This window comes from Natator depressus, chromosome 23, assembly GCF_965152275.1.
Source record: "Natator depressus isolate rNatDep1 chromosome 23, rNatDep2.hap1, whole genome shotgun sequence".
In the NCBI taxonomy this organism is placed as follows: Eukaryota; Metazoa; Chordata; order Testudines; family Cheloniidae; genus Natator; species Natator depressus.
Window position 1 is genome coordinate 5,465,869 of NC_134256.1, and position 20,480 is coordinate 5,486,348.

Genomic DNA, 20,480 nt, shown 5'->3' on the forward strand with positions numbered 1-20,480 from the left:
GTGGCTCTGGATTAGCTCCCTGGGTAGACAACCCTTCATTATAATTGTTATTAATCATGTTTATTCTAGCAGTGCCTTGGGACCAGCCAAGATCAGGGCCCCAGACACACTCAGGACCAGATTCTGATCTGTTACATTGGGTTAAATTCAGCAAAGAGGAGGGAGTCATGGCCCAATTTGGATTCTCAGTGACACCATCTGGCCTCCCTGCAGTAGAATTAGGGCTTAATCCTGATCTGTTTCCCTGGCCATAGACCAGTGCAATTCAGAATCAGTTCTGACCCAACTGGGAAATGCAGTGTGATCTCATTAACATCAGTGGAGCTGGAGCCTGATCCTGCTCTCAGTGACCCAGCCGTAAATCTAGTGGGAGTCACTCTGGATTTATACCAGTGTAAACTGAGACCAGATTGACCCAGGAAGTTCCTGGCTACAGTAGAATCCTTTCCAGGTCCAGGGGAGCTGGGTCAAGTAAAATCCCCTGAAGGTATCTTTAAAATGTGATCCACACAGCCAAGGCTAACCACATCCCGGGAAGTATGTGTGGGCCCATGGTCCCTGACACAGTCCCCAGGCACTTCAGTGTCATCCTACCTACGAGACAGAGAGGTGTCGGGGTTGTGTCCCCCAAGTTGACACACGTAGATGCCAAAACCACAGCACCACGACAAGTGTGTGTCATCCCCAACATGGTTAAACCATGCAACACAGAGGAGACCGACACATGTTGTAACCATGTTCCCATGACGTGTGCATACATGGTGACCCCAACATGGCTCGGCCCTGCAGTGGGGATAGGGATGGAGCCTGGGTCTAACCCTGTTCCCGTTTTGTCATTGCACCAAAGCCACATTCCCCTCCCAGAGCAGGGGATGGAACCCAGGAGTCCGGGCTCCCAGACTCCCTGCTCTACCCACCAGACCCACTCCCCTCCCAGAGCTGGGGGGGCAGCTCTAGAGTTGGATGGAAATTTTTCATGGAAAGGTTTTTATTCTATTAAAAAAATGCCATTTTTGTTGACATGGAAACTTTTCTAAAAACATGGCACTGCCAATTAAATGTCGGGGACGCACAACTTGGAATAACGCCCCCCCCACCCCCACCCACCCACCCATGGGTCAGTCACAGCCGGGAGGGCTATGAGGCTCATGATGGGGAAGGGACGTATCTCCCAAGTCAGGACCAGCACAGGATGCTGAGCCGGGCAGGTGCTAAGCCACAGAGTGCTGCAGCTACCAAACTCTCGGGGTTGCACCCGGAACCCCCACGAATCCGCGACCCCCCAAGTCACAGCATCAGCTCTGTGCATGGCCTGTTGGAGTTGCATTGGGAAAGTGACACAAAGGCTGAAATCCTGGCCCCCATTAAAGACAATTTTGGGATCTAGTGATGAGATCCGGGGGGGTTGGGGGGGCTGGGAGTCAGGACTCCTGGGCTCTCTCCCCGGCTCGCAGAGGGCAGTAGGACCAAGGAACAGAGCCGTTGACACCTAAGCCACTAACTGTCTAGATGACTTTAGGACAAGCCACTTCCCTGTCCCATGCCTCAGTTTCCCTCCCTGAGGGCTCCCCTCCCTGTGGTTGTTTAGGTCTTTAAGGGACCCCGTCCTACCCCTATTACTACAGCAGTAACTGAGAGACCGATCATCCCGTTGTGCCCAGCAGGGGGCAGCGCAGCATCGCCGCACCCCCTTTACTCTGAGGAAAGGGGGTGGTCGAGAGAAGCCCCCATTGAGCAGGGAGTTGACTGAGCTGCCAGGGGCTGGAGGTGGGGGTTGAGCCGTCATCCCCCTGGGGATACCGGGGTGAGGCAAACACCCCCGGCACACACTGGCAGCATGTCCACACTGTTCTCCCGCTTTACTGGGGGACCCCAGAGTGGGGCAGGGGGCCAAGGCATTTCCCCTCTTCCCCCTGCCCAAGGCCTTGGGGCTGGCTCATCCTGGCTCCGCGGCAGCTACCAGCTCTTGCTCCTCGGCAGGGCCTGACCAGTGGGAGCCAGGCACACCCTGAGACTGGAGAACCAGACCCTGACTTCAGGGTGGGGGAGTCCGGCCCGGGGGGCTGAGGTCTTTGCTGGAGGGGGCCAAGTTGTCTTCAAAGCCCTTAAAGCTAATCCCTCCCGCTAGGTCTGTGCAAGAGGCGCCCCGGGCCTTCACCCCATGCCTGGGGATCGAACCGGGGTCTCCAGCTCTGACCTCACAAGCAGCTCTGCTTGAGCTAAAGAGCAAGCCCTCCCAGCTGCCAGGGGCTCTGTGTGCCCCCCCCCATTCCCCCTCTCTCTTCCAGGGGCTCTTTGTGCCCCCCTTCCCCCCTGCCAGGGGCTCTGTGTACCCCCCTTTCCCCCTGCCAGGGGCTCTGTGTACCCCCCATTCACCTTCCCCCTGCCAGGGGCTCTGTGTACCCCCCATTCACCTTCTCCCATGCCAGGGGCTCTGTGTGCCCCCCTTCCCCCATGCCAGGGGCTCTGTGTACCCCCCATACCCCCTCCCCCTGCCAGGGGCTCCGTGTGCCCCCCATTCCCCTTCCCCCATGCCAGGGGCTCCGTGTGCCCCCAATCCCCCTCCTCCTGCCAGGGGCTCTGTGTGCCCCCCTTTCCCCCTGTAAGGGGCTCTGTGTAGCCCCCCCTGCCAGGGGCTCTGTGTACCCCCCATTCCCCCTCCCCCTGCCAGGAGCTCTGTGTGCCCCCATTACCCCTCCCTCTGCCAGGGGCTCTGTGTGCCCCCATTACCCCTCCCCCTGCCAGGGGCTCTGTGTGCCCCCCCTTCCCCCATGCCAGGGGCTCTGTGTACCCCCCTTTCCCCCTCCCCGTACCCAGGGCTCTGTGTGCCCCCATTACCCCTCCCTCTGCCAGGGGCTCTGTGTGCTCCCCTAAAACCATGCCAGGGGCTCTGTGTGCCCCCAATCCCCCTCCCCCTGCCAGGGGCTCTGTGTGCCCCCATTACCCCTCCCCCTGCCAGGGGCTCTGTATGTCCCCCCCCCCGCCAGGGGCTCTGTGTGCCCCCCATACCCCCTCCCCGTACCCGGGGCTCTGTGTGCCCCCCCTTCCCAGTCCCCCTCCCAGGGGCTCCGTGTGCCCCCAGTCCCCCTCCCCCTGCCAGGGGCTCTGTGTGGCCCCCCCTGCCAGGGGCTGTGTGTACCCCCCTTCTCCCATGCCAGGGGCTCTGTGTACCCCCCATTCCCCCATGCCAGGGGCTCTGTGTACCCCCCCATTCCCCCTCCCCCGGCCAGGGGCTCTGTGTGTCTCCCATCCCCCCTCCCCCCTGCCAGGGGCTCCGTGTGCCTCCCATTCTCCCTTCTTTTGTCTTTCAGCAGGTCCACACTGTTAAGCTCCATTGGGAGGGAGAGCAGCGCTGTGGGGTCGGATTGTTGTAGGGGAAGGTGTTGATGGCTGCACAGTTGCAGAGCTGGTTGAAGCTGCTACCTCTGCTAGCCAGATGGTGGGGCCCCAGGGGGCCTTTTTTTGCCCCCTTCCCTGATTTTCCCCCAAATCAAAAGGGCTTACAGATTCCAAGGCCAGCAGGACCTGTCTGGTCATCTAATCTGACCTGCCAGATAACCCAGGCCAGAGACCTGCCCCAACGTAATCCCTAGAGCAGATCGTTTAGTTAAGACTGTTCTGTAAAGGGAAATCATGCATCACCCATCTATTAGAATGCTTTGTGGGAGTCAATGAGCATGTGGACAAAGGTGACCCAGTGGAGATTGTGTACTTGGACTTTCAGAAACTTTTGACAAGGTCCCTCACCAAAGGCTCTTAAGCAAAGTAAGCAGTCATGGGATAAGAGGGAAGGTTCTCTCCTGGATCAGTAACTGGTTAAAAGACGGGAAACAAAAGGTAGGAAGAAATGGTCAGTTTTCACAGTGGAGAGAGGTAGACAGTGGGTTCCCCAAGGTGGGACCAGGGTTGTTCAACATATTCAGAAATGACGTGGAAAAGGGGGTAAACAGTGAGGTGGCAAAGTTGGTAAATGACGCAAAATTACTCAAGAGCGTTAAGTCCAAAGCAGACTGCGAAGAGCTACAAAGGGAGCCCACAAAACTGCGTGACTGGGCAACAAGATGGCAGATGAAATTCACAGTTGATAAATGCAAAGTGGTGGACATTGGAAACCATAATTCCAACTCTACATACAGAGTGACGGGGTCTAAATTAGCTGTGACCACTCAAGAAAGAGATCTTGGCGTCATCTGGATAGTTCTTTAACAACATCCGCTCAGTGTGCAGCGGCAGTCAAAAAAAAAGAAAATAAACGAACACACTGTTAAGTAGCCATTAGGAAAGGGACAGATAATAAGACAGTAAATATCATAATGCCTCTATATAAATCATGCACACCCACACCATGAATACTAACTAGAGTTCTGGTCGCCCCACCGCAAAAAAGAGATATTAGAATTGGCAAAGTGCAGAGGAGGGCAGCAAAAATGACGAGGGGTTGAGACCAGCTTCTGTATGAGGAAAGATTAAAAAGACTGGCACTCTTCAGTTTTGGAAAGAGACAACTATGGAAGGATATGAAAGAGGTCTATAAAATCATGACGGATGTGGGGAAAGAGAAAGTGGGAAGTGTTATTTACCCCTTTACATAACACAAGAGCCAGGGGTCACCCAACCAAATTAACAAGCAGCTTGTTTAAAGCAAACATAAGGAAGTATTTCTTCACCCAACGCACTGTCAACCTGTGGAACTCCTTGCCAGGGGATGTTGTGAAGAACAATAGGTCCACCAGTGGCTGTTAGCCAAGATGGTCAGGGACTCAACCCCATGCTCTGGGTGTCCCTAAACCTCTGACTGCCAGAAGCTGGGACTGGATGACAGGGGATGGATCACTCAGTAATTGTCCTCTTCTGCTGATTCCCCCTGAAGCAGCTGGCACCAGCCACTGTCGGAAGACAGGACACCGGGCTAAATGGACCATTGGTCTGACCCAGTCTGGCCGTTCTTATGTTCTTATGAAAACATCCCATCTTGATTTAAACAAGGTCAGTGACGGAGAATCCACTACAGCCCTGCGTAACGTGTTCTAACGGTTAATGACTTCAACTTCCCGCCACTGGATCATGTTAGTCCTGTCTCCGCTAAACTGAAGAGCCTGAATATGATTCAATACTTGTTCCCTGTGTGTGTACTGATAGACCCTGTACCTGCAGCACTGGGACAGCCGCTCTCTGGAAAACCCTGTAGCCAGGGTTGGCTGCGGACAGCTGGCCTCTGTCCAGCCCTGATGGCTTGGGGGGGCCTGGGCCCAGCGCGAAGGGAAGGGAGGTGGCAGGGCAGCCGGTGGGAGCAGGGTGGGGGGGAGGGCACAAGGGCTCGTAACCGCAACAAATGCTGGAGGGAAATGAAGCCGGCATGGGGAGGGGTTGGGGTGGGCAGGCTGGAGGGCTCAGCTGTGAGGCTGCTGAGAGACAGGGCGAGGGAGGGCAGGAGGCAGTGGCAGGCACGGTGGTCCCAGGGGGCAGGGCAGGGGTGTCAACAGCAGGGGATGCACCAGGCAGGCTATGGGGAGGGAGGGGAGATGGGAGTTTGCGGGGGCGGGCAGGGATAGGGGTAGGAGGGAGGGGGCAGGAGGGATCGGAGGGATTGGGGAGGGGCAGGTGGCTATGGGGGCAGGGATAGGGAAAGGAGCGGGGATGGGAGCGACTGGGATGGCCAGGGGGCTATGGGGGCAAGGGATGGAGCAGGGGAGATGGAATGGATTGTGGGGGGGGGCAGAACGGGGGACTATGAGGGAGCAGAGATGGACGTAGGAGGGAGGGGAGTGGAGGGGGAGAGCTGGGGATGGGAAGGATTGGTGAGAAGCAGGGGCTCTGGGAGGGGGGAGGGGTGAAGGGTGGGGGCAATGGGGTCAGGGATGAGGGAGGATAGGGGAAGGGGAGGGCTGCTATGGGTATGGGGAAGGAGAGGGGTTAGGGGGCTATGGGGGGCAGGGATGGGGATGGGGGAAGGAGGGGTTAGGGGCCTATTGGGGGAGGGTTAGGGTTAGAGGGAAGGGATAGGGAGGGTGTAGGGGGCTGTGGGGGCAGAGATGGGGGTTTGGGGGAGGGGGCTATGGGGGACAGTGTAATAGTAGGAATTTATGTTTGTATTTGGTATAATTTATAATAAAAAATAAAGAATAATAAAATAATAATGTAGCATGTATTAAATGTACTGGCGTACGATTTGATCCTACCCTGCCAGCCACCCTTTCTGAATGGCAGAGAGGAGTGGCCGAACGGGCCATTTGGTAAAGATGCATCAGCCAGAATCTGTGTCTGTGGTGATTTCAAAGGCAGCGACAGACCGTCGAGGGCCCCCGCTGTGCTGGAGGTTTAGCATTTTAAAATCAGTAAAAAGAAGCCGGGCGTGGTTTTCTTTTGCCCTTGCAATTTAATGTTCCCATTCCAAATGTTCTGTGTAAATTAATTTTGTTTTGTGTGTAAATGAGGCGTGTGTGTGTGTTAAAAAAATAAGTGTAAAGGCCATCGCTGAGCCAAATGCACAAAAAAACCCAACCTGGCAAGGGCGCCAGGAGTCTGCGACACGCCCCTGTTAAAAAGTCAAAAAAAAGGGCAAAGTAACAATGCAAAAAATAAAACAGGCACCTAGCAATGGGAACAAAGTAGCTGTAATAAAAAATTAAAAAAACAAAACAATTTCAGAAAACAAAGCCCTCGTCAAACAACAATTAATTACAGCATGGCAGTGCAAACCTCAGTGGTCCCAATGAAGACAAATCACGAGAGAACCAGGGGGCCCGGCCACGAACCTTTGGGTTCGTCCTGCCACGACTTCCCCGGAGCCTTGTATCGCGACCGGGGGAACCCGGCTCCTCCCCGCTAGGTTGATCCAGACTCTAAACTGGTAACTATAACATCGACTGGCGGGACAGTGTGTGTGTGTGTGTGTGTGTGTGTGTGTGTAATGTCACTAAATGCCTATGCTAATGGTTGTATCTTCAATAAACACGGCGCTTTGCCTTTTCCCCTAAAAAAAATCCCATGTGCTTCTTATAAGCATAACAAAGGGAGAGGGATTGGGGGCTATGGGGAAAGGGGGAGGGGATGGGAAAGGGGGAGAGGTTAGGGGGCTCTGGGGACAGGGAGGGGATGGGGAGGGGTTGGGGGCTTTGGGGGGCAGGGATGGGGGAAGAAGGAGGGGCTATGAGGGCAGGGATGGAGGATAGGGGGAGGGGCTATGAGGGCAGGGATGGGGGCAAGGGGAGGAGGCTCTGGGGGCAGGGATGGGGAAGGGGAGGGTTAGGGGGCTCTGGGGGAGGGATGAAGGAAGGGGGAAGGGTTGGGGGCTCTGGGGGCTGGGATGGGGGATAGGGGGAGGGGCTATGAGGGCAGGGATGGGGGACGGGCTCTGGGGACAGAGATGGGGAAGGGGGAGGGGCTAGGGGGCTCTATGAGGGCAGGGATAGGGGCAGGGGGAGGAGGCTCTGGGGGCAGGGATGAGGAAGGGGAGGGTTAGGGGGCTCTGGGGGCAGGGATGAAGGAAGGGGGAGGGGTTGGGGGGTTGGGGGCTGGGATGGGGGATGGGGGAGGGGCTATGAGGGCAGGGATGGGGGACAGGCTTTGGGGACAGAGATGGGGAAGGGGGAGGGGCTAGGGGGCTCTGGGGACAGAGATGGGGGATAGGGGGAGGGGCTATGAGGGCAGGGATGGGGGACGGGCTCTGGGGACAGAGATGGGGGAGGGGCTAGGAGGGTCTGGGGGCAGGGATGGGGGATAGGGGGAGGGGCTATGAGGGCAGGGATGGGGGACGGGCTCTGGGGACAGAGATGGGGAAGGGGGAAGGGCTAGGAGGCTCTGGGGGCAGGGATGGGGAAGGGGCAGCGGCTAGGGGGCTATGCGGGCAGGGATGGGGGCTGGGGAGGAGGTGCTGGGGCCACATGTGGCTCTTCAGAGGTTAAGTGCGGCTCCTTGTCTAGGCACCGACTCCGGGTCTGGAGCTACAGGTGCCAAATTTCCAATGGGCCGGGGGGTGCTCACTGCTCCACCCCTGGCTCTGCCCCCACTGCACCCCTTCCCGCCCCCTCCCCTGAACCAGCCGTGCCCTTGCTCCTGCCCCTGCACCCCAGAGCCTCCTGCACACCACGAACCAGCTGATCGGGAGGTGCGGGGAGGGAGGGGGAGACGCTGATCGGTGCGTGGGAGGTGCTGGGAGTGGGGCGGGGGAGCTGACGGGGGGCTGCTGACGTGTTACTGTGGCTTTTTGGCAATGCACACGGGTAAATTCTGTCTCCTTCTCAGGCTCAGGTTGGCCACCCCTGCTCTGGGGGCACGGATTGGGGAAGGGGGCAGGGTTGGGGACTCTGGGGGGAAGCGGATGGGCGAAGATGGAGGGGACTATGAGGGCAATGAGGGGCAGGGCTCAGCCCTTGTCTACGCACAAGTGTATCCGGCTTCAGCTCCCCCAGGCAGATGGGTGCCGTTGCCAGCGCGAGCGCAGGGATCTGGGATCCAGGCGCTGGCCCGGGGGAGCTGTCTGTCCCCTTCCCCACGTGGGAGAACCGCTCCATGTGCTGCCCCCCAGGTACCCCCATGTCCCTGCACCCACCGGCTGCACACGCTAGGCATGCAACACACGCTGGACACCCACCAGACACTATATAACACACACATTGCACACGCTGTAAATGCAACACACAGCATGCACTATATACAGTAACTCACACGATACACACATGCTGTGTGCAGTCCACACACACACACACACACACACACACACACATAATACACACGTGCAATGTGCAAAACAATATACGCACACACACAATACATATGTGGTGTGTGCAGTACAGATACACACAATGCAAATGCTATGTGCACTATACAGACACAATACACATGCTGTGTGCAACGTGCACACACAATCCACACTGCATACGACCCAAGGCACCATACAGAACAGAGTCTATACAAAACACACTGCACACACTATATAAACAACACAAGACCCACTGTTCACAGCACACACAATACACAGTAACTCACAAGGTACACAATTCACACTACACAATACACACATGCTGTGTGCAATACACACACACAGTACACAAATTGTTCTTGGTAAGCACACAAACCACAAAGCACACACTGACCACAATGCCCACAAACAACATGCTAGGTAGAAACAAACCCAGAGCGGTAAAGAGAGTTAGTGTGTGTTACTCCTGTGCGAAATCTGTGCCACTGCGCAATGCAGAATTTTGCAGAAATTAACATTGTGTGCGCAGAATTTCCTTCCCCACCCAGAAATGGGCTGCAATGCTGCTAGCCACCAATAGGGGTCACTGGACCCCGCAGAGCCCAGCTCGCACATAGATGACACTGCCAGCAGGGGTGGGGGGAGAGTGCGGGGGCAGGCGAGCGAGCTAGAGGGTTCCTGGCAGCTGCAGTTCCCAGCATGCCCTGAGGGAAGGAGAGGGTGGGGCGGCAGGCAGGAAACTCTGTGCAAACCTGGGATCGAGCATAGGCTGTTTCTCCCTCTGAATCCCTGGGCTCAGGGGGTAGGGGGACGGGACGACATGAATGTCTGGGCGGGGGGGGGGCCCGCAGCTGGGCTCGGGGGTGGGGGGAATGGGGTGCGGGTATCTGGGCTGAGGTTGCCCCACGGCTGGGCTCTGGGAGGAAGGGGGTTAGGGTGCATTGGCTGGGAGCAGCCCCACAGGTGGGCTCTAGGGGGAGGGCTTGTGGGTGTCTGGCGCCCCAGCTGGTCTCTGGGGAGGGGAAGGGGGCAGAGAAACAGGAACTGGTTGGTCATAAGGGTTTCTTTAACTGTCTTCTCCTGGGCGAATTTTTGTGTGTCCGCGTTATTACAGACATACTTGCTGACAGGTATTTTGAAATAAATTACCAAAAGAATTGAAACTGGCTTGATTATGTAGTGTTATTTTGACAAATAAAATTTTCAGAATTTTAAGATACCATGCGCAGAATTGTTAATTTTTTGGAGCAGAATTTTTTATTTTGGGGGGGCAGAATGCCCCCAGTAGTAAGTGTGTGTATTTGTGGCGTATTTGTGTGTCTGGGTAAACTGTGTGTACATTGTGTATATTTCGAAGGCCTGTGAAGAGTAGGTGTGTGTGTGTCCCCGCACCCTACACAAATGTGCACACACAGGGACGTGCGTACAAGGAGCGAGCAACTATATTTGTGTATGTGACACACACGCCCTATAATCTCCCCGTGCTGTCCACACTCTGCTATAAACAGCAACATGCGCAAAGCACTAGCATGGGACTAAGGACATTATTTCATAGGTACCTTAAAGGGCCATTATTTGGTGCCATCAAGATCCAGTTCGAGGTCCCTTTTACCAGCAAGGGCCAGGCTTGTAAATTTACAGCAGCTAAAGAATTGTCTCAAGTTGCTTTTACAGGTCAAACGGAGCAACTACATGAAAACAGAAACAAGTTTCACTCAGAGAGAGAATGCCCCACCAGACTAGCTTAGAACGCACCCTTCTGATCATCCGCAGGGCTTGGTCACTTATCATGTGGGTCTGAAAAATCAGTCCCCTTTATCTTGAGCAATCAGTTTGCATTTATTGTGTGTTGCTTTCTGCCTAAGAGCTAGGTATGCTTCTTCATTATTGTTGTTACCAAAGGGAAAGACAGTGCAAAATTAATCCTGAATTTCTTTCCAACAATCTGCACATTTCTTTCTTCCTTTCTGTGTCTTCTTCCCCCCAATGATCTGTTCTTGTTGCCCACCAGAATCAAACTTTCAAATCATCCAAGCCAAACAAGCTATTCCCAGGTCTTGTTTTCTGTGTACACTTTTTGATGCCGAATGTATTTCCTTCGCAATTAAAAAATCTCGAAAAAGGCATCCGATGAAGTGAGCTGTAGCTCACGAAAGCTCATGCTCAAATAAATTGGTTAGTCTCTAAGGTGCCACAAGTACTCCTTTTCTTTTTGTGAATACAGACTAACACGGCTGTTACTCTGAAACCTGTCGAAAAAGAGAGAACTTCTGAATTTCTCTCTGCTTTCAGCCTGCTTCTCGGATGGCAGATTTTGTTTAGTTTCTATTTTAGTTTCCTCTCCAAAAAAAGAAAGTGTCATTCTACACAACCTGTGAGTTTGAAAAAATGACACGACAGAGATTTTAAAAAGACCCGATAGTTTACTTTTAAATGCAATTTGCAATGCAAGAGCCTTACCAACATGAAACCATTTGAAAGGGCTCCGTCATGTCGGTTTGTTATTAAGTCAACATACCCATTAATAGCAGGGTAGGGCTGTAAATAGAGTGAAATCCTGGCCCCACTAAAGTCAATGGCAAAACGCCAATAACTTCAAGCCGGCAAAGATTTCCCTAAAATATAAAAACCGTGTGTTTGGGGCTGGGATCAATCCTGCTTTATTGAAATCAATTGCAGCAGTCATCACGAGCTTAGTGTTTGATTCTGACCTTACTGCAACTAATAAAGCCCGGGAATTGAAATGAACCGTTAAAAATAACGGGTGATTTCCATATTTTTCAATGCCATAACGTCCTTTTTGTTTGTAAAGCGCCTTGTAATATGTGCAGAGCTGGGTAGTAGAGGGAACCTCTTTTATGATTATTATTTAAAAGCCTCCTTCACACATTTCGAAAAATCTCACATGGAAAGTCAGATCTCGAATGAAGGTCAAATGGTCAAAAACCAGCAGTTATCCATATCGAAAGGCACACGGGCCTCTCTTTGCGGGGGCAGGGGGAAGAACACTTTGATTTGATTTCCTTTTGAAACATATTCATCCCAGAAACGCCCTGCCACTGACCCTCCGATCATCGGACAATTAAATCCAATCACACAGCGATTTCTGATGCCGAAGTTCTATTTCACAGCCATGTCTCAAATCCATACGAGATCTGAGTCAAATTACGGCCAATTAATTATTCATTCTGTTTTAAGCAGAGTGGATTGTTGAACCAATATCTCCCATGTGACCTAGCCAGAAAAGTCTGCTGGAAGGGGGAATATATTTTATATTTGACATGGATCAGAAGGGTAAAGCCAGCTCTGTTTTTTCTGATCGCGACTCTGTTCCTTGGGTTGGGTTGAGATTTCGCCTTAGGCCGACTGTGCTGATTTACGCAGATTGCACCTTATCCCCAGATGGCGTAAATCCGGAGGAACTCTATTGGAATCAGTGGGGCCGATTCACCTCTCAGTGCAAACCAGGTGTAACCCTATTGCACTGAGCAAGCTCGGGATCTACCCCAGCAGTCACCAGTCAGGCCAGGGCTAGCGATGTGAGAATCAGGCCCATTCTGCTGGTGAGGATGGTTCAGGGGACAAGAGATGAGGGGGCAGGGCTAGTCTAATCTGCCGGGTGCGATTGGCTCAGCGGCAAGCCAGCAAGCCTCCGGTTGGCCGGGCGGAGAGGGAGCCCGGGGTTATAATGACCAACCGTCAAGGGAAAGTCTCCGGCTGAACGCTGGGCTGGCTGGATGGGCCCCTTGGCCTCGGGGTGCTGCCGGGGACCCAGGAGGCCATCCCGCGGTGATGGAAGGGTTAACGGGAGCCAGCTTCACCCTGAAGTCTTCCTTCAGCATCACAAGCCTCCTCCAAGACGTGGCGCTGAGTGACAGGCTGGGGCAGCCTCCCAGAGGGGCCGCCGAGACAGATCCTGCCATGGCCAGCAGCCATGGGGGGGCCGGGGAAGACGGGAGTGCAGCAGCAGCAGCAGGAGGAGGAGGCGGTGAGCCGGAGAAGGGAACGAGGGAGGTGCCGGGGAAGCGGCACGAGAAGCCCCCCTTCAGCTACAACGCCCTGATCATGATGGCCATCCGGCAGAGCCCCGGCCGGCGGCTGACGCTCAACGGCATCTACGAGTTCATCCTGCGCAATTTCCCTTACTACCGGGAGAACCGGCAGGGCTGGCAAAACTCCATCCGCCACAACCTGAGCCTCAACAAGTGCTTCGTCAAGGTGCCGCGGCACTACGACGACCCGGGCAAGGGCAGCTACTGGACGCTCCACCCGTCCAGCGAGGACGTCTTCATCGGCGGCGCCACGGGCAAGCTGCGGAGGCGGGCGCCCGCCGGGCGGGCCAAGGTGGCCTTTCGCCGCGGGGCCGGGGTGGCCTTCGCCAGCTCGTTCTACTGGCCCCTGCCTCCCTTCCTGGCCCTGCCCCAGCAGCCCGTCCCGCCCGCCGGCTACGGCTCCTACCCCGGCTCCTACTCCTCGGCCTTCTGCCCCGGGGCAGACGGGCTCTTTGGGGGAGGGGACGTCCCACACGGGGGGCATCGCCAGCAGGTCACCGCCGTCTCTTCCTTGTCCTGTGGCTTCTCGGCGCCCAGCGCCCTCAACTCCTTCAATCTCCTGGAGGGACAGGCCAGCTACGTCTTGGCCCAGAGACCACAGCCTGCCCCAGCCGGGGCCTCTCTGTTCCCAGGCTACTTGGCCTCTCTGAATCAGGGCTCCCCCTTTCACCCGGCTCTGCCCTGAATGCGCCCCCTGGTAGATCCAAGGCCTCGCAGGAGGCATTTGGCCCTGGTTTGCGTCTAAAGCACCCAACGGCGTTCAGCCACCAAAGGTCAGTTCTGGTGGATTCGTTTCTATCCCGCGCGGGGTCAATTTCCACCTGCGCTCCTGGGCACTTAGGAACCGTCTGGGACAACAGCGCAAAACAGGGCCAGATCTTCCGTTGGTGTGACGCCAGTGAGCTGATTTCCACCAGCGGGAGACCTGGCCCCTAGATCCTCCTACTGCTTGCTAATATTTTGAATTAGCAGAGCCACATCCGTGTAAATTACCAGTGACGTCAACAGAGCAATGCTGATTTACACCAGCTGAGGGTCGGGATAAAATTGTCAAAAGCCCCAAAAGCATTTAGGAGCCATTGGAAAATTCTCCCCCCGTTCCTGATCTTGTAGCTAGGAATGTTTTCAATCAGCAGCAATCAGCTAAGTTTTGCATGTTCCTTCCTGACTCTTGTAGTGGTTCGGTTGCTTTCATTTCTATATTACGCTTTGAATTTTCCAAACAAAGCTAAACTGCCTTGGGGCCAGACTCCTGAGCCTGGTGAAATCAGACTTCAGTGAAGTGACGCCAGTTTACACGAGGTGGGCATCTGGCCTTGTATCATCTTGTCTGTTTCATATCTAAGGGCTGCAGAAATAATGACCGTGGTGTTGTTTAAAGGGAATACAATTCTTCGCATTATTGGATTGTGTTTTAAGATGAAATCCTGAGGTTGTGGCGGGGGTTTCTTGCGGAGGGGAGTGGGGGGGATATGCATGCACTTTTTTGAGGACACTTTTGGTAAAAGTATTTATTTAAAAGTGTTCGGTATTAAAGAGAAAACCACAGAAAGCCCCAGTCTTGCAGACACTTAACGCACATGAGAATGTCTCTGTGTGTCCCATTGAACTCAGTGAAATCGAGTTACCGCTGCAGGATTCAAAAAGTCAATTTTGCTTCATTTCTCAAGGGGAGTTTGGACAGTTTAAGACTTTCCGGGTCACTCTCCTAAATTATTACTATTTATGAACAATCACATTATTTATTATTAATATTCTTTAATTATCACCTGAATTATTATTACATATTCATGATCAGCCTTATTCCTGTCTGGTGACATGGTTGTTTAAAGAGATCACATCTATGCAGACTATCTATCTAATAAAACTAGATTCTCATCTCGTTGGTGCTAGTGTGACTCCATCGCCCACACAGGGAGTCCTGATTTGTGAGTAACCAGGGAATCAGTCCCGCTGCTTTTACATATCCCTCCTCTTCTTCAGTGAAGGGATTGATCCGGCATTTAAAGCAGTGAGCGGTTTGCGGCTGAGAGCAGAATCAAGTCCGAGATGAGCATTCTTCTTTGGAGAAATGACCACATTTGGGGGGGGATCTTAGTGACAAGGAGTCGGAAGCTTTGTGAAATTAACAGGGCAGGCTAGTTTTGAACCAGTTGGCGGTTGAGGGTTTTTGGGCTTATTTGTAATCGTTAAAGAATATAAAATTGATTCTGCAAACAAAGAAGGCAAAGCAATGGATCAAAATAGCATGAGAATCTAAATCGAACCAAATAGCTATGCATCCGATGAAGGGAGCTGTAGCTCACGAAAGCTTATGCTCAAATAAATCTGTTAGTCTCTAAGGTGCCACAAGTCCTCCTGTTCTTTTTGCAGATACAGACTAACACGGCTGCTACTCTGACACCTGTCAAATAGCTAATGCGATTCACTTTAAACAAAAAGATTTTTTTACTCAAACACATTTTTTCCCAACTTTCAGGAAATGTGTTTATAGTTTAAAACAAATAACAAAAGGGCCAGACTCCCAGCTAGTGTAAATCAGTGTAGGGCCACTGAAGGAACTGGGCCTATCTAAAACAGCTGCGAATCTGGGCCAGAGACTTTAAAAGGTTTTACCGATTTGTAAAAGAAACTAGATTGAGATTAATGGAAAGGACAAGCGACTCTCCTGCTAAAATCTTACTTGTGTGAGTAAATTTGTTACCATGAAGAGGCTCATGGAGTTTAAGAGAGTTCCTCACATGCATAGTTTGTTTTCAGGATCAAGCCCTCTCTGCCTCTTGATTTTGCCGACATTGAAAACCTAAACCAAAATGTTGTATTTTTTGTTTAAAAAGAGACTTTTTCCTCAACCAAAACACCGTCCCCACGGAGCGAAAAAAGCATTTTGTTATTTTTTTCTGCAGTGCATCCAAAATCTGTGTGTCACAGAGGGAAAGAAATTGTACATATTTTGTAACGGTCGCTTAACGTTTTGCTCCAGACTTAGAAAAGTGCTTTGCAAAATAACAACATCAAAGCCCTTTCTTGTTAGAAGGGAGATTTGGAGGCAGAATCCAGACAGATCTGGAAAAGTTCAAATCCATTAAACTTCAGGGTTGTTTTTATTTTAAATATATAATGTAAAGCCCCGTTCCTTTAAGCATTGGAAGATCAGGGCTTGAGTCGTGCATTGTTTTTAAATGCTAAGGTTCTATTCTTGAGAATGCACCGAAGAAAATCTGGAGAATAATTTCTCAAGGGAAGATCGGATTGTTGTTTCTTACCTGGGAGGTTCGAAAAATGTGTCATCTTAGTGTCCTACCAGCATAAGATCATAATATAGGGTCCAATCTTGCTTTCCCCATTGACTCCAGCCTCCCATTGAGCTCTGTGAGAATAGAGTAGTGTTGTATCTTTAGGGACAGATCCCCAGATGGTGCAAATCAGCCTCCTCCCTCAGAGGCAATGAAGTGACAGCCATTCATACAACCTGGCCCATTTAAACTCTTGTTCAAGCGGCAGAACTGGGTGTATTGGGGGAGGTTTTTGTTTTTAAATCTAATAAATGTTGTTACCCCCCCCCATTTGGGCCCGGTCCCTCTCCCACTGAAATCAATGACACGAATAAGGACTATGGGCCCAATCCTGTGCCACTGAGATCTGTGGGAGCTTTCCCATTGCTGTTAGTGGAGCAAGATCTATCCTGCAAAGCCATATCCAGCACAACATACGGCCCCTTAGGGCCCCAATCACAGAGCAAGCTCTGTGCAGGAGGATCCCTGCCCCCGCGTGGAACCCCTTGGGCCCAGGGGTCCAGTCGCAGGATGGGGGCTCCAAACACTTTGCCCACAAGGTGAAATCTTTTAAAACTCATTATTCTCCTCCCTCTGCAATTGCAAGATCTGTTCATGACTTCTCCTTTCCAGGGGTCCCACAGGGCAATCCAGGCGGTTTAAAGGGAAAACCATGAGCTTGGGAATCTGGTCAGTTTCAGACACAGAAAGGTCGGGAGTGCCAGACAGAATCAGAGCCAGGGCCCATCTAGCCCGATATCACCTCTCCCACAGCAGCTGCTTCAGAAGAAGGCATAAGCATCCTGCAGCAGCAGATGTGGAATAATCTGCCTGGGATGAAGGTCTCCTCCTGATCCCTAATGGTTAGAGATTGGCTTAAAACCCTGAAGCAGGAGGTTTTATCTCCTTTCTTAGCGCTGACTGTTCTAACGCTGGGTCTCTCAGAGAAACGTCCAGTCTCTCTGTGAATCTTTCAAAACGCTTGGCTTCCGCAACTTCTAGTGACCGTGAGTTCCCCAGGCCAATCACACGGTGTGCGCGCAAATCTTTCCTTTGCTCTGATTTGAATTTTCAACCTTTCAATTAAGTGGAATGTCCTCCTTCTCCTTGTGTTGCTGTAAGACAGGGAGAACAGAAGCTCCAGATCTCCCTTTCCGAGACCTTTCATTATCTTAAAGGCTTATCATATCCCTTCTCACTTGTCTCCTTTCTAAGGTAACAATCACAATCCACTGAATGCATCCGATGAAGTGAGCTGTAGCTCACGTAAGCTTATGCTCAAATAAATTTGTTAGTCTCTAAGGTCTCACAAGTCCTCCTTTTCTTTTTGCGATCTTTTTTAACTGTCCTCATAGCAGAGGGGTTTTTTTCCCACAGGCTGCTGATCATTCTCAGGCAATGACTTAAATATCATTCCAGGTCCTATTTCTGCCCCTTGCCCATTTTTGCAGGTTTAAAATAACATTTTCCCGGTTTGGGTTTGGTTTTATGTTTTGTTGCTGTACAAGACGCAAATGGGTGACACTGACTAGCTATGCAAGGTACGGGCGTGAATTGACAAGACAGACAAGGCGTGAAGCAAACAAACTGGAAAACAGGATATTTTTCCCCCCCTTCTCTAATCAGTCAGAGATCTTGGCTCTCGTTTGTGACATTAGTAGCTAAACCTGCTCCGAAAAGGGGGGAAAAAAGCATGATTTTTTTAATACAGTGGTGGCATCCTTTTAAAACTATACATTTTTGATCTCAGTGTTACAGGGCAAAAAAGAAGAAAGAAAGAAAAAAAAAAGCCTTGTGGCTCCTGTATTCTTGGTGTTGAGTTTGACGTGGTGTTTTAAAATATATATTTTTAAGATTTCAACCACAGGCGTACGCACTTTCTGGAAATGTTTTGCAGTGTCCCCTGAATACTGAAGTCCCTTTTGTGAACGTTTACCGCAATAAAACCGGAGCAAACCTTTCCGCTTCGCTTTCTTCTTGCAATCACAGCCACGGCCGCGGTCAATGGAAAACCATCGTACAGTGAAAATGTTTTTAAAAGAAATCTCTTTCTTAGGTCAGGTTCTAAACACACAGCCGCGTCCCCAGCTGGGGTAAATCAGCCGTCACTCAGTTGGCGGCCGTGTGGGCCAGATCCCAAGCGGGTTTAAATATACCCAGCTCAGCTGAAATCAATAGATTGCCAGTTGATGAAAACTGGTGTCGCTCCATTGGAGTGAATGGGATTGTGCTGATTTCCACCATCTCGGAATCTGGCCTTTTGGTTTTTATTTTTACAAATTTCGTCCCCAGCTATTATTTGCTGGGTTGCAATCTGGCCCCAGCGTGGGGGGACTGGCTGTCTCAGGGGGACGGGGAATGGGACACAGGGCCTCTCCCCTTGGGTCAGGATCTAATTCTTAGCGCCCTCCACCCCATGTGGGAATAAACCCATCTTTAACCTGAATACAAACCAGAGCTCCTGATTTGGTTTAGGAGCGGTGATTTTTTATTGTGTTATTTATTATCCTTGATTCTTTCACAGTATCTGAGCAGTCTGGGACCAACCTGACAAATCATTTGTTAACAATGATCCCCCGGGGGGCTGCTCCCCATTTACCAAGATTAATTGCTCTTTGCAGCCTCTTTAAGAGTCTCTGATATCCGGTCCCGCCAGGAGACGGGAACCTGAGCCGCAGGGTTGGCATGTGAGCTGTCTGCCAGAGCTGTGAATGGAATGACAGGCCGGGTGGGACCTGTCAAAGTGAGATCCTGAGCTTGTTAATAAATAATAATTTCTCACGTTTCACCAGCGCGTTTAACTCCAAAGCACTTGACACACCGTGCCTGTGGGAATCGCTGAGATGCAGCCACATCTGGGGTGGACACGACAGCTGTTCATACAGGGATCACTCACCCAGGGCTGAGATGCAGCTGCCTCTGTGACGGGATGTGTCAACTGTTTAGACACGGATCACTCACCCGGTGCCGAGATGCAGCCACATCTGGGCACGGCATGGCAGTTTATGCAAGGATCCCTTACCCAGTGCTGAGATACAGCCATCTCTGGGGTGGGGCGTGGCAACTATTTATACAGGGATCACTCACCCTACATTAAGAGGCAGCCACCTCTGGGGTGGGGCACAGCAGCTGTTCACCTTGCTAACCTCTTCTTGCCTTCAGCAAACAGGCCTGTTGCCAGGTGCATGTAACAAAGGGACTGGAGGGATTTTCACAACTGCTGTTATTTTATTATTAGCTATTAACCATGTATACATAACCCATTATAAATGTGCAAGTGGGGCCAGGAGGGGGCACGGTTCCAGGGAGAAGAAAGCCAGGAATCTCGCCTACAGATTGTATTCCTCCCCCCACCCCCACCCCGGCTGCAGGTTGTAAAGAATCCATTCTGTTTATTCAGAGGGCAGGGACGAGCCCAAGAAGAGGAGGAGCACTGGGAAATGGGACAGTGACTGTATTAAGTACCCAAGACCTTTATTAACAGAGGGCTAATGTGGCCCAGCGGGGCCACGTGACGTTTCAGGCTGTGAAGGGGTTAAACTTAAATCTGTGCAAACCCGGCCCAGCAAAGACCCAAGCCCGCTGCCCCCACCCATGTAGCTCAGACTCCAGCCACAGGGTGAGCCCTAACGTTTGCCCTAATTTTTTCGGTATGGCTTCCCCAAAAGGGCCATGGGTGCGAGACACTGAGATCAAGCCCACTGGCTGAGATGAGTTAGGGGAGGATCCAAGGCAGGGTTTCAGCCCCAGGCAAAATAACATTATGAGAACTGTACAATTTTGCTGTCGTGGGGTTTTTTTTTAAGCGGGGGGGCTGTATCTCGGGAACCCTTTGCTCAAGTGACCTCAAATTTGGACCAGTCGCCTTCCCCAGGGGCCCCCGTGACACACTGCAATTTTCTAGACAATCTGAGGCCACGTGTGGATTTCAGAGCGAAAATCTGTCTCTCTCGCCGGGCGTCCCCTGGGCGTGATGAGTTTGGTGGTCCCAGCCCAGTTCCAGCTGGCCATGTCAGAAAAAACAGCCACCAGCTCTAACTGGGGCTAACTGGTCCCCTCACTGGCAGTCAAGGCAGAGAGGCCATGGGCCATGGAGATTGGGCCCCTCCCTCCCCTAGAGGGGTGACAATGGGGCATCCCCAGGGTTCTCAACTAAAAACAAAGGGGGACCCAGACTCAATCCATATCCCTGCTTCCTGGTCCTGTACTCCTCCTCTTCTTCCCTCCATCCGGCCAGGGCTGGTGCCCAGTCTTCAGCCACACTCTGGCAGCATGTGACCTCCAGAAGAAGAAAGGGGAGCATCCATGTACCAGCAACGCAGATACAGGTAAGCAACCGTTTTCATGTTCTCTCCACAGGTACTAATGCGGAGAGTGGACCAGATGATACATCTGAGGGAAGGGAACAGAAGGAGACTCCGCCGATTGGAAGACATGAGATGCACTGTCCTA